We start from the raw sequence: 22001 nt of genomic DNA, 5'->3' as shown, positions 1-22001 counted from the left end.
CATCTGCTGTTTCACTCCTCAAAAGCCAGGAGCCAGGAACTTCTTCCAGGTCTCTCACGTGGGTGTAGGGGCTGAAGCACTTGGGCCATCTTCCACTGCCTTTCCCAGGCCATTAGCAGGGAGTTGGATCAGAAGTGGAGTGACCAGGACTCAAACTGGTTCCAACATAGGATGGGATTGCAGGAGAAAACTTAACTGGCTGCACCACAATGCTGGCCCACTCAAGCACCACATTTTTAAAATGTTTCTTTAGCTTTGAAATAAGTTTTGGAATCAGGAAGTGTCATACTTCTAACTTCGCTCTTTTTCAAGATTGCTTTGGCTATTTGGGGTCTTTGGAAACTATATATGGATTTGAAGATCATCTTTTCCATTTCTGAAGAAAATTGTTAGAATTTTGACAAAGATTGTGCTGAATTTACAGACTGTATTGATTTGTATTAACATCTGAATGATTAATATTTGGATCCATGAATATTGGGTGTCTTTCAATTTATCTGGCCTTTAATTTCTTCCAGTAATGTTTTATAATTTTCATTGTAGAAATGTTTCACCTCCTTTGTTAAATGTACTTATAAGTATTTCATTATTTTATATGTGGTAGTAAATGAAATTGCTTTCTTAATTTCCTTTTCACATTGTTCCTTGCAAGGATATAGAAGCAAATATGATTCGTGTACTGATATGCTACCCTGTTCTTTTGCTGTGTTTGCTTATTAACCCTAGTGGCTTTCTTGTGAATTTTTTGGAATTTTAGATATATGAGCTCATGTCATATGTAAATAAAGATAGCTTTACCTCTTTTTTTCCAGTTTGGATGCCTTTTATTATTTCTTTTTCTTGTCTAATCACTTTGGTTAAAATTTCCAGAACAGTGTTGAATAGCAGCAGTAACGATAAGCATTCTTGTCATCATGTTCCTGGTCTGAAGGAGAAACTTGCAGTCTTGAGTATGATGTTACCTTATGGTTGGTTTTTTAATGTGCTTATAATCACACATAGGAAGTTCCCTTCCATGCATAGTTTTATATGTATGCTTTATCATGAAAGGGTTGGGATTTTGTCAAATGCCTTCTCTACATTAATTAAGATAATCTGGTGGGTTATATTTCTCTTTATTATATAGTGTATTATATTGATTGATTTTTTTATTTAAAGTCAGAGTTAGAGAGAGGAGAGGCAGAGAGAGAGAGAGAGAGAGAGGCCTTCCGTCTGCTGGTTCATTCCCCAGATGGCCGCAACGGCCGGAGCTGCACCGATCCGAAGCCAGGAACTAGGAGCCTCCTCCGGGTCTCCCACATGGGTGCAGGGACCCAAGGACTTGGGCCATCTTCTACTGCTTTCCCACGCCATAGCAGAGAGCTGGATTGGAAGAGGAGCAGCTGGGACTAGAACCGGCGCCCATATGGGATATCAGCGCTTCAAGCCAGGGCTTTAATCTGCTGTGCCACAGCGCCGGCCCCAATATTGATTGATTTTATTATGTTGAATTACCCTTGCATTCTTGGAATAAATCCCACTTTGTCATGATGTTGTTTTTAATGTGCTGTTGGATAATCTTGCTAGCATTTTGTTTTATTTTTTATCTCTATAAGTAAGGGATATTCTTCTGTCATTTTCTTTTGTGAGGATATTTTTTAAAATTTTATTTAAGGTAGACAAATTTGATGTACTTCATGTGTACAGATTTAGAGACATAATGATACTTCCCACCTCAGCCTCCCTCCGACCCATGCTCCCATCCTTCCTCCTCCTTCCTCTCCTATTCCTTCTCTTAATTTTTGCAATGACCTACTTTCAGTGTACTTTACGCTCATCTTTATCTGATTTTGATATCATGATAATTCTGGCCTCGTGGAATGAATTAGGAAGCATTTCCTCTTCTATTTTTTAAAAGAATTTGATAAGGATGTAATAATTACTTGTTAAATTCTTGGTAGAATTGTTGGGAGTTTTTTTATTATTATTACTGATTAAGTCTCTGTACTTGCATGATCTGGTAAGGTGCTTCTATTTTTTCTTAGTTAAGACAATTGGTGTTTCTAAGAACTTGTAAATTTCTCTTTTGTAAAAAGATTTATTTTTTGATACTTGAAAGGCAAAGTTACAAAGAGGGAGAGACAAGACAGAGATAGGGAGACAGAGATCAATCTTCCATCCACTGATTCACTCCCGAAATGGCTGCAATGGCCGAACAGGGTCAGGCTGAAGCCAGGAGCCAGTTTTTCTGGGTCTCCCACGTGGATGCAGGGGCCCAAGAACTTGGGCCATTTTCCACTGCTTTCCCAGGCCACAGCAGAGCAGCTGGGACATGAACCAGTGTCCATATGGGATGCCAGCATCACAAGAGGGAGCTTAACCCACTGCACCACAACACAGGTCCCAGGAATTGGTAAATTTCTTCTAGATTCTCTAATTTGTTGGGATACAAATGTTTATGTTAGTTTTATTAAGTTTTATTTCTAAGAGGTCAGCAATTACATCCTACTTTGATTTTTTATTTTAGTTATTTGTGTAGTCTTTTTGTCTTTATCCGTGTGTATCTAAAGGTTTGTGAATTGTGTTGACCTCACAGAACCAATCTTTCATTTCCTTGATTCTATTACTTTCCTCTTCCCTATTTTATTTCTCTCCTGTCTGATCTTTATTATTCTTGTCCTTCTTCCAGTGTTGGGCTTACTTTACTCTTATTTTCCTAATTGCTCATGCTGTAAAAATTAGGGTTATGAATTTGAGATCTTTCTTTTTTTAAATGTAGAATTTGTGTTTCTATAAATTTTCCACTAAGCACCGCCTTCACTGTGTCCCATCAGTTTCATTATGCAATATTTTCATTTTCATTTGTCTCTAAGTATTTTCTAACTTCTTTTATGGTTTCCTTTTTTAACCATTTGGGATTTTAAAGAGTGTGTTGTTAATAGACACATACTTGTGAATGTTCTAGTTTTCATTTTGTTATTTATGTATAGCCTATTTCTAATGTGGTTGGAAAAATAGTTTGTATCATTTCAATCTTTTGAAATTTATTGAGACTTGTTTTGTGGCTTAACATATGGTCTACCCTGGACAGTGTTCAATGTGCACTTGAGAAGAATGTATCCTGCTATTCAGTGGGTTGTTTTGTATAAATCTATTAGGTCTAGATAGCGGAATAGGAAGGGAACACACTGATAGTCCGGGAAGAGACAGTTTAATAAAACTGGAGATACTGCAGGTTCAAGGAATAGTAGGGGAAGAAACAGCAAAGGAAACTCTTCCAGAACTAGTGATTCACAGTGGAACTGCATGGAGAGCGTGGGAGCCCAAGTTCGGGACACCAGAGGCAGATTCAACACACCAGCGCAGGAACGCGAGGTGAGCCGAACCTCAATAGCCCGAGATACCAGAGGGAAAGTGAAAAAATATTGTTGGGACTCTACAGGATACTATTAAAAAAAAACAACATTCGGGTTCTAGGAGTTTCTGAAGGCATGGAGAGAGAGAAAGGATTAGAAGGCCTTTTTAGTGAGATACTTGCAGAGAAGTTCCCGGGTCTGGAGAAGGACAGAGACATCCTAGTACAGGAAGCTCATAGAACGCCTAATAAACATGACCAAAAGAAATCCTCACCATGACATGTTGTAATCAAACTCACCACAGTGAAACATAAAGAAAAGATTCTAACATGTTATGTCATGATTTTAAGGAATCTTATTTCAACCAGATATTTTGGATTTTGAGCCTTCTTGGCATTCTTGACAGGCACTCAAAAAATCAAAGTTTCAAACGCTCTGGACTCTAAAATTTCCAGTAAATCTTGGACTTTGGTTTTTCCAGTTTGGGCCCAACTGAAAAAATCGAAGGACCTATGTCTGTCATCTTATAGAGACACCAACTCATCAGGCTATTTGGATTATATTAGAAGTACTATCAAGATGTGATGTGGTACTAAATTTTAAGTTTCTATAATAGAAAATGCTATTAATACAAGGGTTTGAGAATTAAAAAGTCTAAGGATCTTGTGTTACTAGACATGATAGTTATCTTAATGAGAAAGCCCCAGAGGCCTAAAGGGTTAAATACTTGTAAAATCCTACAGGTGCTTTCAAAAATACTGTAAAGTAAGCAAGTGCCTTTTGTTGGTTGATGAGTTTATAATTTTAAACATGGCGACTTAAAGTCTTTTGTCATCCATAGTTATATATGATGTGCTGCTCATAAAACTAAAGCGTTGTTGGTTCTGTGTTTAGCTGTCCTCCTATAGGTTCCTATGGACTTTTTCCAGCCACTTCTATTGTATTCAGTACTTTGGGATGGCTCTGTAAACAGATGAAACCAATAATGTATTAACAGTACCAACTGAGAGAAAGTATGTTTAACTGAAGTTACTAAAAACAAAAAGCAATTCAAATCAATTGGCAATCTACAAAAAGAGTTAAAGATTTTAAAAGCTATTATGAAAATTGCTATAATGGTCTATTATGTTGTGTTATATATGTGTACGTATTATTATGTCCACATGGGAAAATTTTATTAAGAATTTTATTTTAATCGGCTTATAGATAAGATCGTCCATAAACTTAAGCTGCTTAATTTAATCAAAGATACATTTTAATTTGTGTGACCTGAATCTCTGTATCACATGTTTTATACTTGTTGGTAGAAAGAAACTAAAAACATTTTATATGTTTGTGCTTAAGTTTACTGGTTAAACAAACTACACCATGTTAGATATTTAAGAGGTGTTTCCAAATACATGATTTTTTTATTAAACTTTTATTTAATGAATATAAATTTCCAAGGTACAGCTTATGGGTTACAATGGCTTCTCCCTCCCAAAACTTCCCTCCCACCCACAACACTCCCCTTTCCCGCTCCCTCTCCCCTTCCAATCACATCACGATTCATTTTCAATTCTCTTTATATACAGAAGATCAGTTTAGTATATATTAGGTAACGATTTCAACAGTTTGCCCCCATAGAGCAACACAAAGTGAAAAAAAACACTGTTGGAGTACTAGTTATAGCATTAAATAAGAGTGTACAGCACATTAAAGACAGAGATCCTACATAATATTTTTTAATTAATTAATTTTCTATGCCATTTCCAATTTAACACCAGGTTTTTTTTCATTTCCAGTTATCTTTATATACAGAAGATCAATTCAGTATATAATTAGTAAAGATCTCATCAGTTTGTACCCACGCAGAAACACAAAGTGTAAAAATACTGTTTCAGTACTAGTTATAGCATCGCTGCACATTAGACAACACATTAAGGACAGATCTCACATGGGATGTAAGTACACAGTGACTTCTGTTGCTGACTTAACAATTTGACACTCCTGTTCATGGCGTCAGTAATCTCCCTAGGCTCTAGTCATGAGTTGCCAGGGCTATGGAAGCCTTTAGAGTTCGCTGACTTTGATCTTATTCTGATAGGGTCATAGTCAAAGTGGAAGTTCTCTCCTCCCTTCAGAGAAAGTTACCTCCTTCTTTGATGGCCCCATTCTTTCCACTGGGATCTCACTCACAGAGATCTTTCATTTAGGTCTTCTTCTTTTTTTTTTTCTTTTCCATGGTATCTCGGCTTTCCATGCCTAAAATACTCTCATGGGCTCTTCAGCCAGATCCTAATGCCTTGAGGGCTGATTCTGAGGCCAGAGTGTTGTTTCGGACGTCTGCCATTCTATGAATCTGCTGTGTATCCCGCTTCCCATGTTGGATCTTTCTCTCCCTTTTTGTTTCTATTAGTTAATATTAGTAGACACTTGTCTTGTTTGTGTGATCCCTTTGACTCTTAGACCTATCAGAGCCATCAATTGTGAACTGAAATTGATCACTTGGACTAGTGAGATGGCATTGGTACATGCCACCTTGATGGGATTGTATTGGAGTTCCCTGGCACATTTCTAACTCCATCATTTGGGGCAAGTCTGATTGAGCGTGTCCCAAATTGTACATCTCCTCCCTCTCTTTTTCCACTCTTATATTTAACAGGGATCACTTTTCAGTTGAAATTTAATCACCTAAGAATACTTGTGTGTTAATTACAGAGTTCAACCACTAGTACTAGAACAACAACAACAACAACAACAACAGCAAATACTAAAAAGGATAAAGTGTTACGTTGTATATCTAGAGTCAGGACAAGAGCTGATCAGGTCACTGTTTCTCATAGTGTCCATTTCACTTCAACAGGTTTCCCCTTTGGTGCTCAGTTGTCACCAATCAGGGCAAACAAATGATATTTGTCTCTTTGGGACTGGCTTAATTCACTCAGCATGATGTTTTCCAGATTCCTCCATCTTGTTGCAAATGACCGGGTTTCATTGTTTCTTACTGCTGTATAGTATTCTATGGAGTACATGTTCCGTAATTTCTTTATCCAGTCTACTGTTGATGGGCATTTGGTTGGTTCCAGGTCAAATACATGATTCTTAAAATTTATAGAAGGCATTGGACCTTCTGGTAAATGTTTTCTTAAGTTGTTATCTAATGGTTGAAACTGTTTGCTGGCCGGCGCCGTGGTTTAACAGGCTAATCCTCTGCCTTGTGGCGCCGGCACACCGGGTTCTAGTCCTGGTTGGGGCGCCGGATTGTACCCCAGTTGCCCCTCTTCCAGGCCAGCTCTCTGCTATGGCCCGGGAAGGCAGTGGAGGATGGCCCAAGTCCTTGGGCCCTGCACCCACATGGGAGACCAGGAGAAGCACCTGGCTCCTGGCTTCGGATCAGCGAGACGCGCCAGCCGCGGCAGCCATTGGATGGTGAAACAACGGCAAAAAGGAAGACCTTTCTCTCTGTCTCTCTCTCTCACTATCCACTCTGCCTGTCAAAAAAAGAAAAAAAAAAGAAACTGTTTGCTAAGTATTCATACGATATTGCTATTGTCAGCAAGTGATCTAGGACTTGCTCCCTCATTTCTCTATCTAAGCTCAACTTATTCATTCGTTTCTCTATTCCTCTCAAGGTAGGAAACTAATTCTATTATGAAGGAATCTGTAGGATGCACAATTTAATCTTTAGACCTTATAAAAGAGATGGCTAACATTTTTCTATAATTCATAGCAAAAATAAGAGCTTAAATAATAATCTCATAGCTAGATTTACTTCGCCATCATTGAAGTAAACAGTAAGTAAAAAAAAAACCTCCTTTCAGACCAAAGGGAAAGAAAATTTTTAAGGGAGAATATAATTTTCCTCATGGGCATTGTCTAAATTAGAAAAATTACTACAGAACATGCCTGTGACTATAGACTTGTAGTTCAGGTCACCGAAGATTAGAGATGGGACATGGGCATTCCCTTGACTTGCATCCTCTGGTCTGCTTGAACACAAACCAGGAGAAAAAGAAAGCTAAGCATCAGAAAAGTAGAGATAGGTGGCAGGCCTATTAAATATAGCTCTGCACAGTGATCTGCCCTCAAGGAGACCCAACAGGCCAGTCCACTGCAGTGGCTTGCAATGTGGTAAGCCTGGGCTTCAGCAGAAGTCAACTTGTGAAGAGCCCTGGCAGCTCTGCCAAGAGTTGGATCACTGGAAATGGACCTGCCCTGGAGTCGAAGGATGCCCAGGTCAGAGCCACAGATCTTATTGGCTCTAAGCTGAAAAGCCCTTCACTCAGCCCAACTCCCAAAGTGACCACTGCAGCTGAGGGGACGGCCAAGTAGGATCAGCAACTTTGCAGGCAGAACTGTAAATTTCTTGTTAGAGATGCCACCTGCCTTTACCTGGCCAACTCTCCTCCCAGGCCAGCTAAGTAATGAAAGTCCACAGAGTGCCTTCCCCTAGGAGGTTCACACCTCCCTTAGGATGTATCCCATGCGAAGAGATAGATAGGTCTGGGCCTCTTCACTTACAAGGCCTAAAGCCCAACAGATTATTATCAAGCCCCTTCTGTCAGGTTCTATTTGCCTCTCAATCAGAAAACTTAATTGTAGCTTATACAGAGACATCCTAGTACAGGAAGCTCATAGAACCCCTAGTGAACATGACCAAAAGAGATCCTCACCATGACGTGTTGTAATCAAACTCACCACAATGAAACATAAAGAAAAGATTCTAAAAGGTGCAAGAGAGAAACGTCAGATTACTCTTAGAGGATCTCCAATTAAACTCACAGCTGACTTCTCATCAGAAGCCTTACAGGCTAGGAGGGAATGGGAGATATAGCCCAAGTACTAAGAGAAAAAGCTGCCAGCCCAGAATATTATATCCTGCAAAGCTCTCATTTGTGAATGAAGGTGAAATAAAGACCTTTCATAGAAAACAGAAATTGAAAGAATTTGTCGCCACTCATCCAGCCCTGCAAAAGGTACTTAAAGATGTGCTACACACAGAAACACAGAAACACAGAAACACAGCTATCAAAACGAAAGAAGGTAAAGGAAGAAAATCTCTCAGTAAAAGATTACAGGAAGTTCAAAGCATATATCAGAAAATACCTTTGGCAAATGGCAGGGCAAAGTTAATACTTATCAATAGTCACATTGAATGCAAATGGCCTCAACGCTTCAGTTAAAAGACACAGACTGGCTGAACGGATTAAAAAACAAAAGTCATCTATTTGCTGCTTAAAAGAAACACATCTTTCCAACAAAGATGCATGCAGACTGAAAAGGAAAGGTTGGAAAAAGATATTCCATGCCAACAGAAACCAAAAAAGAGCTGGCGTAGCCATCTTAATATCAGACAAAATAGCTTTCCCCTGGCTGGCAGTGCAGAGGCCGCATGATGCCCAGAGTCACCGTAAAGGATGTAAACCAGCAGGAGTTCGTCCGAGCTCTGGCAGCCTTCCTCAAAAAGTCCAGGAAGCTGAAGGTCCCCGAGTGGGTGGACACCGTCAAGCTAGCCAAGCACAAGGAACTAGCGCCCTACGATGAGAACTGGTTCTACACGTGAGTGGCTTCCACAGTGCGGCACCTGTATCTGCGGGGCGGTGCTGGCGTCGGCTCCATGACCAAGATCTACGGGGGCTGGCAGAGGAACGGTGTCATGCCCAGCCACTTCAGCCGCAGCTCTAAGAGCGTGGCCTGCGGCGTCAGGCAGGCCCTGGAGGGGCTGAAGATGGTGGGAAAGGACCAGGACGGGGGCCGCAAACTGACACCTCAGGGACAAAGAGATCAGGACAGAATTGCCGGACAGGTGGCAGCTGCCAAAAAGAAATATTTAATCTTTAGACCTTGTAAGAGATGGCTAACATTTTTCTGTAATAGCATAGCCAAAATAAGAACTTGACTAATAATCTCATAGCTGGATTCACATCGCCATCAGCGAAGTATACAGTAAGTAAAAAAAAAAACCTCCCTTTCAGACCAAAGGGAAAGAAAGTTTTAAAGTGGGAATGTAATTTTCCTCATGGGCATTGTCTACCTTGGAAAAACTACTACAGAACATGCCTGTGACTGTGGACTTGTAGTTCAGGCCACCAAAGATTAGAGATGGGACACGGGCACTCCCTTGACTTGCATCGTCTGGTCTGCTTTAGCACAAACCAGGAAGAAAGGAAAGCTGGGCATCAGAAGCAATGGTGGCAGGCCTATTGATGGCTGATCTGTACAGTGATCTGCCCTCAGGGAGACCCAACAGGCCAGTCCACTGCAGTGGCTTTCAATGTGGTAAGCCTGGGCTTCAGCAGAAGTCAGCTTGTGAAGAGCCCTGGCAGCTCTGCCAAGAGTTGGGTCACTGGAAATGGACCTGCCCTGGAATCGAAGGATGCCCAGGTCAGAGCCACAGATCTTATTGGCTCCAAGCTGAAAAGCCCTTCACTCAGCCCAACTTCCAAAGTGACCACTGCAGTTGAGGGGACAGCCAAGTAGGGTCAGCGACATTGCAGGCAGAACTGTAAATTTCTTGTTAGAGATGCCCCCTGCCTTTACCTGGCCAGCTCTCCTCCCAGGCCAGCCAAGTAATGAAAGTCAACAGAGTACCTTCCCCTAAGAGGTTTACACCTCCCTTAGGATATACCCCATGTGAAGAGATAGATAGGTCTGGGCCTCTTAACTTACAAGGCCTAAAGCCCACCAGATTATTATCAAGCCCCTTCTATCAGGTTCTATTTGCTTCTCAATCAGAAAACTTAATTGTAGCTTAGACAGCACCTTTCTTAGCTCCTCTAATAATGACTCTGTCCTTTGTTCTAGACCCTGTCTAGTCCACTTGGGCCTCATTCCTTTGTAATCATAACCTCTACTCTACCACCAATGGCTCTACTCCCAACCTGTGTGTACTGATGGTCCTCTTCCCCACTTAATGCTGTATAATTGTTCAGACCTGGTTAAGGCCACTCTTAGGATCATTGGTTACTATCCTCAACCTGTCTTTTATGACCTTGTCTAAATATGATCAGAGTCGGCAAACTTGGAAGGCTTCCCTAGCCTTGGCAACTCATGACGACAGCCTAGGGTGGTTACTGGTGCCATAAACTAGAGTGTCAATTTGTTGGTTCAACAACAGGAGCCACTGTGCGCTTGCTCCTGATGTGGGATCTCTGTCCTTAATGTACTGTACATTTTGATTTAATGCTATAACTAGTACTCAAACAGTATGTTTCACTTTGTGTTTCTATGTGGGTGCAAACTGTTGAAGTATTTATACTAAATTGATCTTCTGTATATAAAGAGAATTGAAAATGAATCTTGATGCAAATGGAAGGGGAGAGGGAGCGGGAGAGGGGAGGGTTGCGGGTGGGAGGCAAGTTATGTGAGGGGGAAGCCATTGTAATCTATAAGCTGTATACTGGAAATTTATATTCATTAAATAAAAGTTAAAAAAATGAAAAAAAAATATTAGAACAAGTGTTGCTGGCTCAATAAATTGCCTCATTCGTAAAAAAAAAAAATCAGACAAAATAAACTTTAACCCAAAATCTGTTAAGAGAGACAAAGAGAGTCACTATATAATGAATAGGGGCTCAATTCAACAGGAAGATGTGACTATAATAAACATATATGCACCTAATTACAGGGCACCAGTTTATTTAAAAGATATGTTAAGGAACTTAAAGGGAGACTTAGACTCCAATACAGTAGTATTGGGGGACTTCTGTACTCCACTTTCAACAACAGACAGATCAACCAGACAGAAGATCAACAAGGAAATAGCAGTTGTAATTGACACTATAGACCAAATAGATCCAACAGACATCTACAGAACTTTTCATCCTACACTTGAAGAATACACATTCTTCTCAGCAGTACATGGAACGTACTCTAGGATTGACCAGTACTACACCACAAAGCAAGTCTCAGAAAATTCAAAAGAATTAGAATCATAATGATACAGCTTCTCAGACCATAGGAGAATGTAGCTGGAAATGAGCAATTCAGGAATCCCTAGAGCATATGCAAACACATGGAGACTGAACAACATGCTCCTGAATAAACAGTGGGTCATAAAAGAAATCAAGGGAGAAATCAAAAAAATTCTGGAAGTAAATGAGGATAAAAACACAACATATCATAACTTATGGGATGCAGCAAAAGCAGTGTTAAGAGGAAAGTTTATATCAATAGGTGCCTATATCAAGAAATTGGAAAGGCACCAAAAAAATTAGCTATCAATGCATCTCAAGGATCTAGAAAAACTGCAACAAACCAGACTCAAAACTAGTAGGAGAAGAAAAATAATTAAAATTAGAGAAGAAGAAATCAACCGAATAGGATCCAAAAAGCTGTAGAAAAGATCAGCAAAAAGAGGAGCTGTTTTAAAAAAAAAATGGACACCCCATTGGCCCAAATAGAAGTTCTCAAAAACAAATTCTTGAACTACAGAAATCCTTAATGGACAAGATAGAAAATCTCTCTCATGCAAATGAAATATTAAGGAGGAATCAAAATGAAATGAAACTAGCTATATCATTACTTCACATTGGACAACGCATTAAGGACAGATCCCACATGGGACATAAGTACACAGTGACTCTTGATGTTGATTTAACAATTTAACACTCTTGTTTATGGCGTCAGTAATCTCCCTAGGCTCTAGTCATGAGTTGCCAGGGCTATGGAAGCCTTTAGGGTTCGCCGACTTCGATCTTATTCAGACAGAGTCATAGTCAAAGTGGAAGTTCTCTCCTCCCTTCAGAGAAAGGTACCTCCTACCTTGATGGCCCCGTTCTTTCCACTGGGATCACACTCGCTGAGATCCTTCATTTAGGTCTTCTTCTTCTTCTTTTTTTTTTCCAGAGTGTCTTGGCTTTCCATGCCTAAAATACTCTCATAGGCTCTTCAGCCAGATCCGAATGCCTAAAGGGCTGATTTTGAGGCCAGAGTGCTATTTAGGACATCTGCCATTCTATGAGTCTGCTGTGTAACCCGCTTCACATGTTGGATCGTTCTCTCCCATTTTTATTCTATCAGTTAGTATTAGCAGACACTAGTCTTGTTTATGTGATCCCTTTGACTCTTAGACCTATCAGTGTGATCAACTGTGAACTGAAATTGATCACTTGGACTAGTGAGATGGCATTGGTACATGCCACCTTGATGGGATTGTATTGGAATCCTCTGGCACATTTCTAACTCCACCATTTGGGGCAAGTCTGATTGAGTATGTCCCAAATTGTACATCAAAGTGTCCATTTTCCTAAAAGCAATTTATAGATTCAGTGTGATACAAATCAAAATGCCAAAGATATTCTTCTCAAATCTGGAAAAAATGATGCTGAAATTCATATGGAGACACAGGAGACCTCGAATAGCCAAAGCAATCTTGTACAACAAAAACAAAGCTGGAGGCATCACAATAGCACATTTCAGGACATACTACAGGGCAGTTGTTATCAAAACAGCATGGTACTGGTACAGAAACAGATGGATAGACCAATGGAACAGAATAGAAACACCGGGGCCGGCGCCGTGGCTCAACAGGCTAATCCTCCGCCTTGCGGCGCCGGCACACCGGGTTCTAGTCCCGGTCGGGGCACCGATCCTGTCCCGGTTGCCCCTCTTCCAGGCCAGCTCTCTGCTGTGGCCAGGGAGTGCAGTGGAGGATGGCCCAAGTCCTTGGGCCCTGCACCCCATGGGAGACCAGGAGAAGCACCTGGCTCCTGCCATCGGAGCAGCGCGGTGCGCCGGCCGCAGCGCGCTACCGCGGCGGCCATTGGAGGGTGAACCAACGGCAAAAGGAAGACCTTTCTCTCTGTCTCTCTCTCTCTCACTGTCCACTCTGCCTGTCAAAAAAAAAAAAAAAGAATAGAAACACCGGAAATCAATCCAGACATCTACAGCCAACTCATATTTGATCAAGGATCTAAAACCAATTCCTGGAGTAAGGACAATCTAGTCAATAAATGGTGCTGGGAAAACTGGATTTCCACATGCAGAAGCATGAACCAAGATCCCTACCTTACACCTTGCACAAAAATCCACTCAACATGGATTAAAGATCTAAATCTATGACCCAATATCATCAAGTTATTAGAAAACTTGGAGAAACCCTGCAAGATATAGGCACCAGCAACGATTTCTTGGAAAAGATCCCAGAGGCACAGGCAGTCAAAGCCAAAATTAACATTTGGGATTGCATCAAATTGAGAAGTTGCTGCACCTCAAAAGAAACAGGCAGGAAAGTGAAGAGGCAACCAACAGAATGGGAAAAAATATTTGCAAATTATGCCACTGACAAAGGATTAATAACCAGAATCTACAAAGAGATCAAGAAACTCCACAACATCAAAACAAACAACCCACTCAAGAGATGGGTCAAGGACCTCAATAGCCATTTTTCAAAAGAGGAAATCCAAATGGCCAACAGACACATGAAAAAATGTTCAGAATCACTAGCAATCAGGGAAATGCAAATCAAAACCACAATGAGGTTTCACCTCACCCCTGTTAGAATGGCTCACATACAGAAATCTACCAACAACTGATGCTGGAGAGGATGTGGCGGAAAAGAGATGTTAACCCACAGTTGGTGGGAGTGCAAACTGGTAAAGCCACTCTGGACGTCTGGAGATTCCTCAGAAACCTGAATATAACCCTATCATACTACTCAGCCATCCCACTCCTTGCAATTTACCCAAAGGAAATTAAATTGGCAAATAAAAGAGCTGTCTGCACCTCAATGTTTATTACAGAAACAATGTCTTGATCAGCCCTTGTCCTGACTGTCGAGGAACAACTTACTATTTTATTCCTTTTAGTATTTTTTTTTTGTTCTACTTAATACCATTGGTTGAACTCTTTAATTACCACTCAATTATTCTTGGGCATTCAAAATGAACTGAAAAGTGATCCCTGTTAAATATAAGAGTGGGAATAAGAGAGGGAGGAGATGTACAGTTTGGCACATGCTCACTTGGGCTTGTCCCTAATGGTAGAGCTAGATATGTGCCAGAGGGTTCAAAATCAATCCCATCAAGTTGCATGTACCAATGTCATCTTACTAGTTAAAATGATCAGTTTAAGTTCATAACAGATCATAAAGATAGGATTAAGAGTCAAAGGGATTACATAAACAAGACTAGTGTCTGCAAATAATTGATAAAGTTAAAAAGGAGGGAATGATCCTACATGGGAAGCAGGATACACAGCAAACTCATAGAACGGCAAAAGCCCTAAACAGCACTCTTGCCTCAGAATCAGCCCTTAAGGCATTCAGATCTGGCTAAAAAGCCTACAAGAGTTTAGCAGGCATGGAAAGCCAAGACATTGTGGAAAAAAATGACCTAAATGAAAGATCTCTGTGAGTGAGATCCCACCTCAAAAAACAGGCCATCAAAGAAGGCAGTACCTTTCCCTGGAGGGAAGAGAGAACTTCTACTTTGAATATGGCCTTGTCTAAATAAAATCGGATTTGGTGAACTAAAGAGGCTTCCATAGCCTTGGCAGCTCATGACAAGAGCCTCGGGTGATTACTGATGTCATAAATAATAGCGTCAATTGTTAAATCAACAACAGGAGTCACTGTGCACCTGCTCTCCATGTAGGACCTCTGCCCTTAATGTGTTGTACTATGAGAATTAATGGTAAAACTACTACTCAAATAGTACTTTATACTTTGTGTGTCTTTGTGGGTGCAATATGTTGAAATCTTTACTTAGTATATACTAAGTTGATCTTCTGTATATAAAGATAATTGAAAATGAATCATGATGAAGAATGGGATGGGAGAGGGTTGGGAGATGGGATGGTTGCAGGTGGGAGGGAGGTTATCGCGGGAAGAGCTGCTATAATTCAAAAGTTGTGCTTTGGAAATTTATATATATTAAATAAAACTTGAAAAGAGAAAAATCAACAACAAAAAGAAAGTTTTTATAGTTTTATGCTTTATTTTGAAGTCTATAACCCATGCCAAGTTGATTTTCAGATATAAAAATTCTTTTTGCCCATTGATGTACAATTATTTCAGTATTATTTGTTGAAAAAGCTATCATTCCTTCCCTCAATTCCTTTCAGATATTTCCAAAATTAATTGCACACATGTATGTTAGTCTCTTTCTAGTTATGTATTCTGTTTCTTTAACCTATATGCCTATATCTCTACCAACACTACCCAATCTTGATTCCTGTAGTTAATAACATCCTTACCATCAAGCCAAGTGATTTCCCCCCACTCATTATTTTTTGAAAATTGTTTAATTTTTTAAAAGAATTATTTGTTTGTTTACTTAAAAGGAAGGGTGACAGAGAGGGAGGGAGGTAGGGAAGGAGAGAGAGAGAGAGAGAGAGAGAGAGAGAGAGAGAGAGAGATCTTCCATCCACTATTTTACTCCCTGAATGGCTCCAATGGCTGGTGCTAGGCCAGGCCAAAACCTAGAGTCCGGAGCTCCACCCTGATCTGCCATGTGAGTTTCAGGTGCCCAACTGTTTGGGCCATCTTCCACTGCCTTTCAGGTGGATTAGGAGGAAGCTGGATCAGAAGGGCAGCAGCCGAGATTTGAACTAATACTCTGATATGAGATGCAGGCATTGGAAGTAGCAGCTTAACCTGATGCACTAGAACACCAGCCCTCAAAATTGGTTTAGCTGTTCTAGTTTCTTTGCCTTTATATATAGATTTTATAATGTTATTGTGTATTCTGGATAGAATTCTGATAAGAACTGCATTCAACCTGTAGGTCAGGTAAAAAAAATTGATATCTTTACCCTGATGAATCCTCTCATCCGTGAAAATAATGTCTCTTTATTCATTTAGATCCTCTTTGTTTTTTCAGCAGAATTTTGTAGCTCTCATAATATGAGCTCTACATGTTAGATATATACCTGAACAATTTTTGCTGATTGTAAATTTTATTATATTCTTAATTTTCATGTCTGTGTGTTCATTGCTGGCATATAAAAATTCAGTCACTTTTTCTATGTCAACCTTGTATCCTGCAACATTGTTGAACTTCCTTATTAGTTTTGGTAGTTTTTTGTGGGTTTCTAGAGTTTTCTACATGGACAATCATATCATCTGTAAATAGGTACAGTTTTATTTCTTCCTTTCTTATTGCCATGCCTTTTATTTCCTTTGTTGACCTTATTGACTGAAACTTCAAGTACTCTTAGAATAAACATGGTGAAAGCAATGAATCATATTTGCCTTTTTCCTGATCTTAGGAGGCAGCATTCTTGTTCTCACCATTAAATATGATGTTAGCTGTAGCTTTTGTCTAAGTTCTTTATCAAGTTGAGGAATATCTCCTCCATTCTTACTTTCTGAGAGTTTTGATCATGAATCACCAAACACCCTTATAATGCTTAAAATATCCCCTGCACAGCTTATAATTTACTCTTTAGTTAACTTATTTAATCCTCACAGTTAGCTTTAGAGGGAGATTCTATCAATATCATCATCTGCATTTTATTTTATTTTTTAAAGATTTTATTTATTTTATTTGAGAGTTAGAGTTACAGACAGAGAGAGGTAGAGACAGAGAAAGGTCTTCCTTCCATTGGTTCATTCCCCAAATGGCTGCAATGGCCAGAGCTGTGTTGATCCGAAGCTAGGAGACAGGAGGTTTTCCTAGTCTACCACATGGGTGCAGGGACCCAAGGACTTGAGCCATCTTCTACTGCTTTCCCAGACCATAGCAGAGAGCTAGACTGGAAGTGGAGCAGCCGGGACTCGAACCAGCACTCATATAAGATGCCAGGGCTGCAGGCGGAGAATTTGCCTACTGCACCACAGTGCCATCCCCAGCATCATCTGCATTTTAAAGATGAGAAAATTAACACAGGAAGGACAAACAGATTGATAAATGTAAAACTATTAGTAAGTACCAAAGCCAAGTATTCTAATTTTAGAATCCATGCACCCAATCACCACCATATACTAACACTGAGCAATTTATTCTACCTTTTGGAGACTCCATTCCTTATTTTAAAAAATAATTTATGTATTTATTTGAAAATTAGAATGACGGAGAGTAAGAGATGGAGAGAGGAGAGAGAAGGATGGGGGGTGGCGGAGAGAGAAAGAAATCTTTCATCTGCTGGCTCCTTCCTCAAGTACCCATAACATGGCTGAGCCAGGCCAAAGACAGGTTCTAGAAACTCCATTTCGGTCTGCCACATGGATGACAGGAACCGAAGCTCCTGGGCCATCACCCACTGCCTCCCAGGTGCATTAATAGGAAGTTGGATCAGAAGTGTAGTGTAGTGAGGACTCAAACCAGGCACTGATATGGAATGCAGGTGTCCCAAGCAGTGACTTAACCTGCTGCACTGTAGCAGCCACCCATATTGCTTCATTTGTGAAATAGAGATGATGAATTCTAACATATTAAGAAAGAACAGATGTGCCTGGCATGTGTTAAAAGTGTTCAATGGGTGTCAGCCATGGCAATTACCATAGTTGTGCATTTTTTTAAGGGAAAGGGTTCATTGGGGAACACCCTACAGACCGGAGTGAAGGGGCGGTGAAGGAAAAAGAGAAGGAGACTGTAAGAGAGAGAGACAGAGAGGAGGGAGAAGAGAGGAGAGGAGGAGAGAAGCCAAGAGAGGCCAAGAGAGCATGTGTTCAGGAACAGGCCCTTTTAAAACTTTGCCTGAGAGCGGGCAGGGGAGCAGGAGCAGCAAATCCCATTAGGATGGGGGTGGAGCCTGGCTCAGGTAGCTGGGCCATGCGGCCACCTGGCTAAGACTGCGCCAGTTTCCTAACATCCCCCCCCTTTTGTTTTTTATAAAGCAGGATTTGTATAGGATTATATTAGTCCCAGGAGGGGTAGAGGGAAGATGATCTATCTTTAGAGCTACTTCCTGCTGACACAGGGCAAGGAGGTACTCTTTGCTGGCATGGGGTGGGGAGCCGAGTAAATCCTTGTAGCAGCATTTGGTGGACTGCCTGGTTGTTGAAGGCCTTTGTTCGTTCCATTATCACCTGCTGTAAACACTTGAACAGACACTGTAGTATAAGAGACAGGGTTGAGAAGAGTAACCAATGATCCTAAGAGTAGCATTAACCATTTCATAGAGGAGAGAAAATGGGGGGTCTCTGGACCCTTGTGGGGACAGTTTGATGGATGTGGCTTAAAGCTGGTCCCAGCCAAGACTGGGAGAAAAGGCCACTTAGCTTTTGCAGGTAGCTGGGCTTGTTTGTAGAGAAATTCTGAACAATCATACAACATTAAGTGGGGAAGAGGACCATCAGTACACATGGGTTGGGAGTAGAGCCATTGGTGGTAGAGTAGAGGCAATGGTTACAAAGGAATGAGGCCCAAGTGGGCTAGACAGGGTCTAGAACAAAGGACAGAGTCATTATTAGAGGAGCCAAGAAAGGTGCTAAGCTACAGATAAGTTCTTTGATCGAGAGGCAGATAGAACCTGACAGAAGGAGCTTGATAATAATCAGGTGGGCTTTAAAGCCTTGTAAATTATGAGGCTCAGACTCATCTATCTCTTCATATAACCTACATCCTAAGGGAGGTGTGAACCACCTGAGGGAAGGCACTCTGTTGACTTTCATTACTTAGCTGGCCTGGGAGGAGAGCTGGCCAGGAAAAGGCAGGTGGCATCTCTAACAAGAAATTTGCAGTTCTTCCTTCAATGTTGCTGACCCTACTTGACCATACCCTCAGCTGCAGTGGTCACTTTGGAAGTTGGACTGAGTGAAGGGCTTTTCAGCTTAGAGCCAATAAGATCTGTGGCTCTGACCTGGGCATCCTTCGACTCCAGGGCAGGTCCATTTCCAGTGATCCAACTCTTGGCAGAGCTGCCAGGGCTCTTCACAAGTTGACTTCTGCTGAAGCCCAGGCTTACCACATTGCAAGCCACTGCAGTGGACTGGCCTGTTGGGTCTCCTTGAGGGCAGATCACTGTGCAGAGCTATATTTAATAGGCCTGCCACCTATCTCTACTTTTCTGATGCCTAGCTTTCTTTTTCTCCTGATTTTTGTTAAAGCAGACCAGAGGATGCAAGTCAAGGGGTGCTCAAGTCCCATCTCTAATCTTTGGTGGCCTAAACTAGAAGTCTATAGTTCTGTAGTAGTTTATGTTGAGGCAGACAATGCCCATGAGGAAAACTATATTTTCACTTTAAAACTTTCTTTCCCTTTGTTTTGAAAGGGAGGTCTTTTCTGTTTACTGTTTACCTCGCTGATGGCAAAGTAAATTTAGATAAGAAATTATAATTTAAGCTCTTATTTTAGCTATGCTATTACACAAAATGTTAGCCATCTCTTTTTTATAGGATCTAAAATTAAATTTTGAATCTTGGAGATTCCTTCATAGTAGAATTAGTTTTCTACCTCGAAAAGAATAGAGAAAGAACAAGTTGGGCTCAGAATAGAGAAATGAGGGAGCAAGTCCCAGATCGCTTACTGACAATAGCAATATCACATGAAAACTTAGAAAGCAATTTTACCCATTAGATAACAACTTAAGAAAACATTTACCAGAAGGTTCAATGTCGTCCATAAATATTAAAAATACATATTTGGAAACATCTCTTAAATATCTAACATGATGTAGCTTGTTTAACCAGCAAATTTAAGCACAAACATATAAAATGTTTTTAGTTTCTTTTTAACAACAAGTTTAAAACATATGATACAGAGATTTAGGTCACATGAATTAAAATATATCTTTGAATAATTTTAGCTGTTTAAATTTATGGACAATCTTTTATCTATAAGCCAATTAAAAATAAAACTCTTAATAAATTTTTCCATGTAGACATACAATATGTATACACATATAACATACCATAATAGACCAATATAGCAGTTTTAATAGCTTTTTTAAGAGAATTTAACTCCTGTTTGTAAATTACCAATTGATTTGAATTACTTTTTGTTTTAGTAACCTCAGCTAACCATACTTTTTTACAGTTGGTACCTTTAATATATTATTGGCTTCATCTGTTTAGAGTCATCCCAAAGTACTGAATACAATACATGTGGCTAGAAAAATTCCATCAGAACCTACAGGAGGACAGCTAAACAGAAGCAACAATGATTTAGTTTTATGAGCAGCAATTTTGATATAAAACTGTGGATGACAAAACTTTAAGTTGCCATGTTTAAAATTATAAACTCATTAACCAACAAGAGGCATTTGCTTACTGCACACAGTATTTTTGAAAGCACCTGTAGGATTTTACAAAGCATTTTCCATCTTTAGGCCTCTGGGGCTTTCTCATTATAACCATCATGTCTAGTAATACAAGATTATTAGACTTTTTAATTTTCAGACATTTGTATTAACAGCATTTTATATTATAGAAACTTAAAATTTAGTACCACTTCACATCATGACAGTATTTCTAATATAATCCAAATAATCGGATTAGTTGGTGTCTCTACAAGATGAGAGACATAAGTCCTTCGATTTTTTCAGTTGGGCCCGAACTAGAAAAGCCGAAGTCCAAAATTTACTGGAAATTTGAGTCCAAATTCTTTGAAATTTTGATTTTTGATTTTTTGAATGTCTGTCAAGAATGTCAAGAAGGCTCAAAATTCAAAATATCTGGTTGATATCATAGTTGTGCACTGTTACTATAGCTTTGCTATCTATCAACTTTCAAGGCTGGAGAGATCAGTGCAGCTTGCGGCATAAGAATCGGGTCTACAGACAATTGAAAACCAAGTGAGCCTTTTTGGCTAAACCACATGTGAAAAGGGTCACTTTATTCTATCTACTTCACCATCGTGGATCATAAATGGTTAGAGAAGAAGGGAAATTAGAGCCCCCATCAATTCCCACAGCGAGGCTTTATGTAATATTTATACCCAATATAGAATCTTCAGGCCTAAAAGTCATCTGAAAGATCCCAGGCTATACACAGAAAAGATGTATAATGTACTTAACAAAAAGTGTAATATCATAGATATTTACTAAGCTCTTTTTTGTGCAGGACAGAGTTCATAAGAAAAAATATTCAGATATTTCCTCTCCCAATCTTCACACAAATATTTGTTATTTTGGTACAGATTGAAAGAAGCACTGAACAAGCTGGGTTTGTCTAGTTACAGGTTTTTTTCCCCCAATTTGTTGTCAGGTATGGATCAATAGCTGCCTTTTTAAACCCAGGAAGCAAGGTGACTGAGGAAAACAACTTACAAGGCTTTTCTCAAATCCCAGGAGTGTGTTCAATATTGCTGCAGGGAATTAACAGGCCTGTTGAGTGAGCAGAGTGTTTCAGTGAAAATACACAACTGAGCACTCAGAGTACAGCAGCAAAAAGGGGAAAGCATAATGTGAATAGAAATCCTTTTTATTTTCAATGGTGGTGGCAACTCAGACAGCAGCTCATATATCTAGGTTCCCGCAATGTTTCCATCACAGCTGTGGGCAGCTTTCTGGACCTTTTGGCTGCCATCCTTTTTCAGCCAAGAAGCTTCTCTTCAGTTTTATGCTACCACCACCTGCTGTCCTGTTCCTACCACACAGAAACTCCTCTCCGCTTTTCCAGAAAGAAGTAATCTGACTATAATTCTATGATAGCAATATCTTTTTTTTGTTTGTTTTTTGTTTTTTTGTTTTTTGTTTTTTGTTTTTTTTTAACTTTTATTTAATGAATATAAATTTCCAGTGCACAGCTTATGGATTACAATGGCTTCCCCACCCCCCATAACTTCCCTCCCACCCGCAACC

At 40.0% G+C, this 22001-nt stretch overlaps 1 pseudogene; it reads left to right on the top strand.

Moving 5' to 3' along the window:
• The first annotated feature begins 8712 nt into the window (after positions 1 to 8712).
• Positions 8713 to 9144, top strand: LOC133752491 (small ribosomal subunit protein eS19-like; annotated as a pseudogene).
• Positions 9145 to 22001: the final 12857 nt, after the last annotated feature.

Source organism: Lepus europaeus, chromosome X (genome assembly GCF_033115175.1).
Source record: "Lepus europaeus isolate LE1 chromosome X, mLepTim1.pri, whole genome shotgun sequence".
NCBI classification, from domain to species: Eukaryota; Metazoa; Chordata; class Mammalia; order Lagomorpha; family Leporidae; genus Lepus; species Lepus europaeus.
This window is presented reverse-complemented; position numbering and strand designations above follow the sequence as displayed.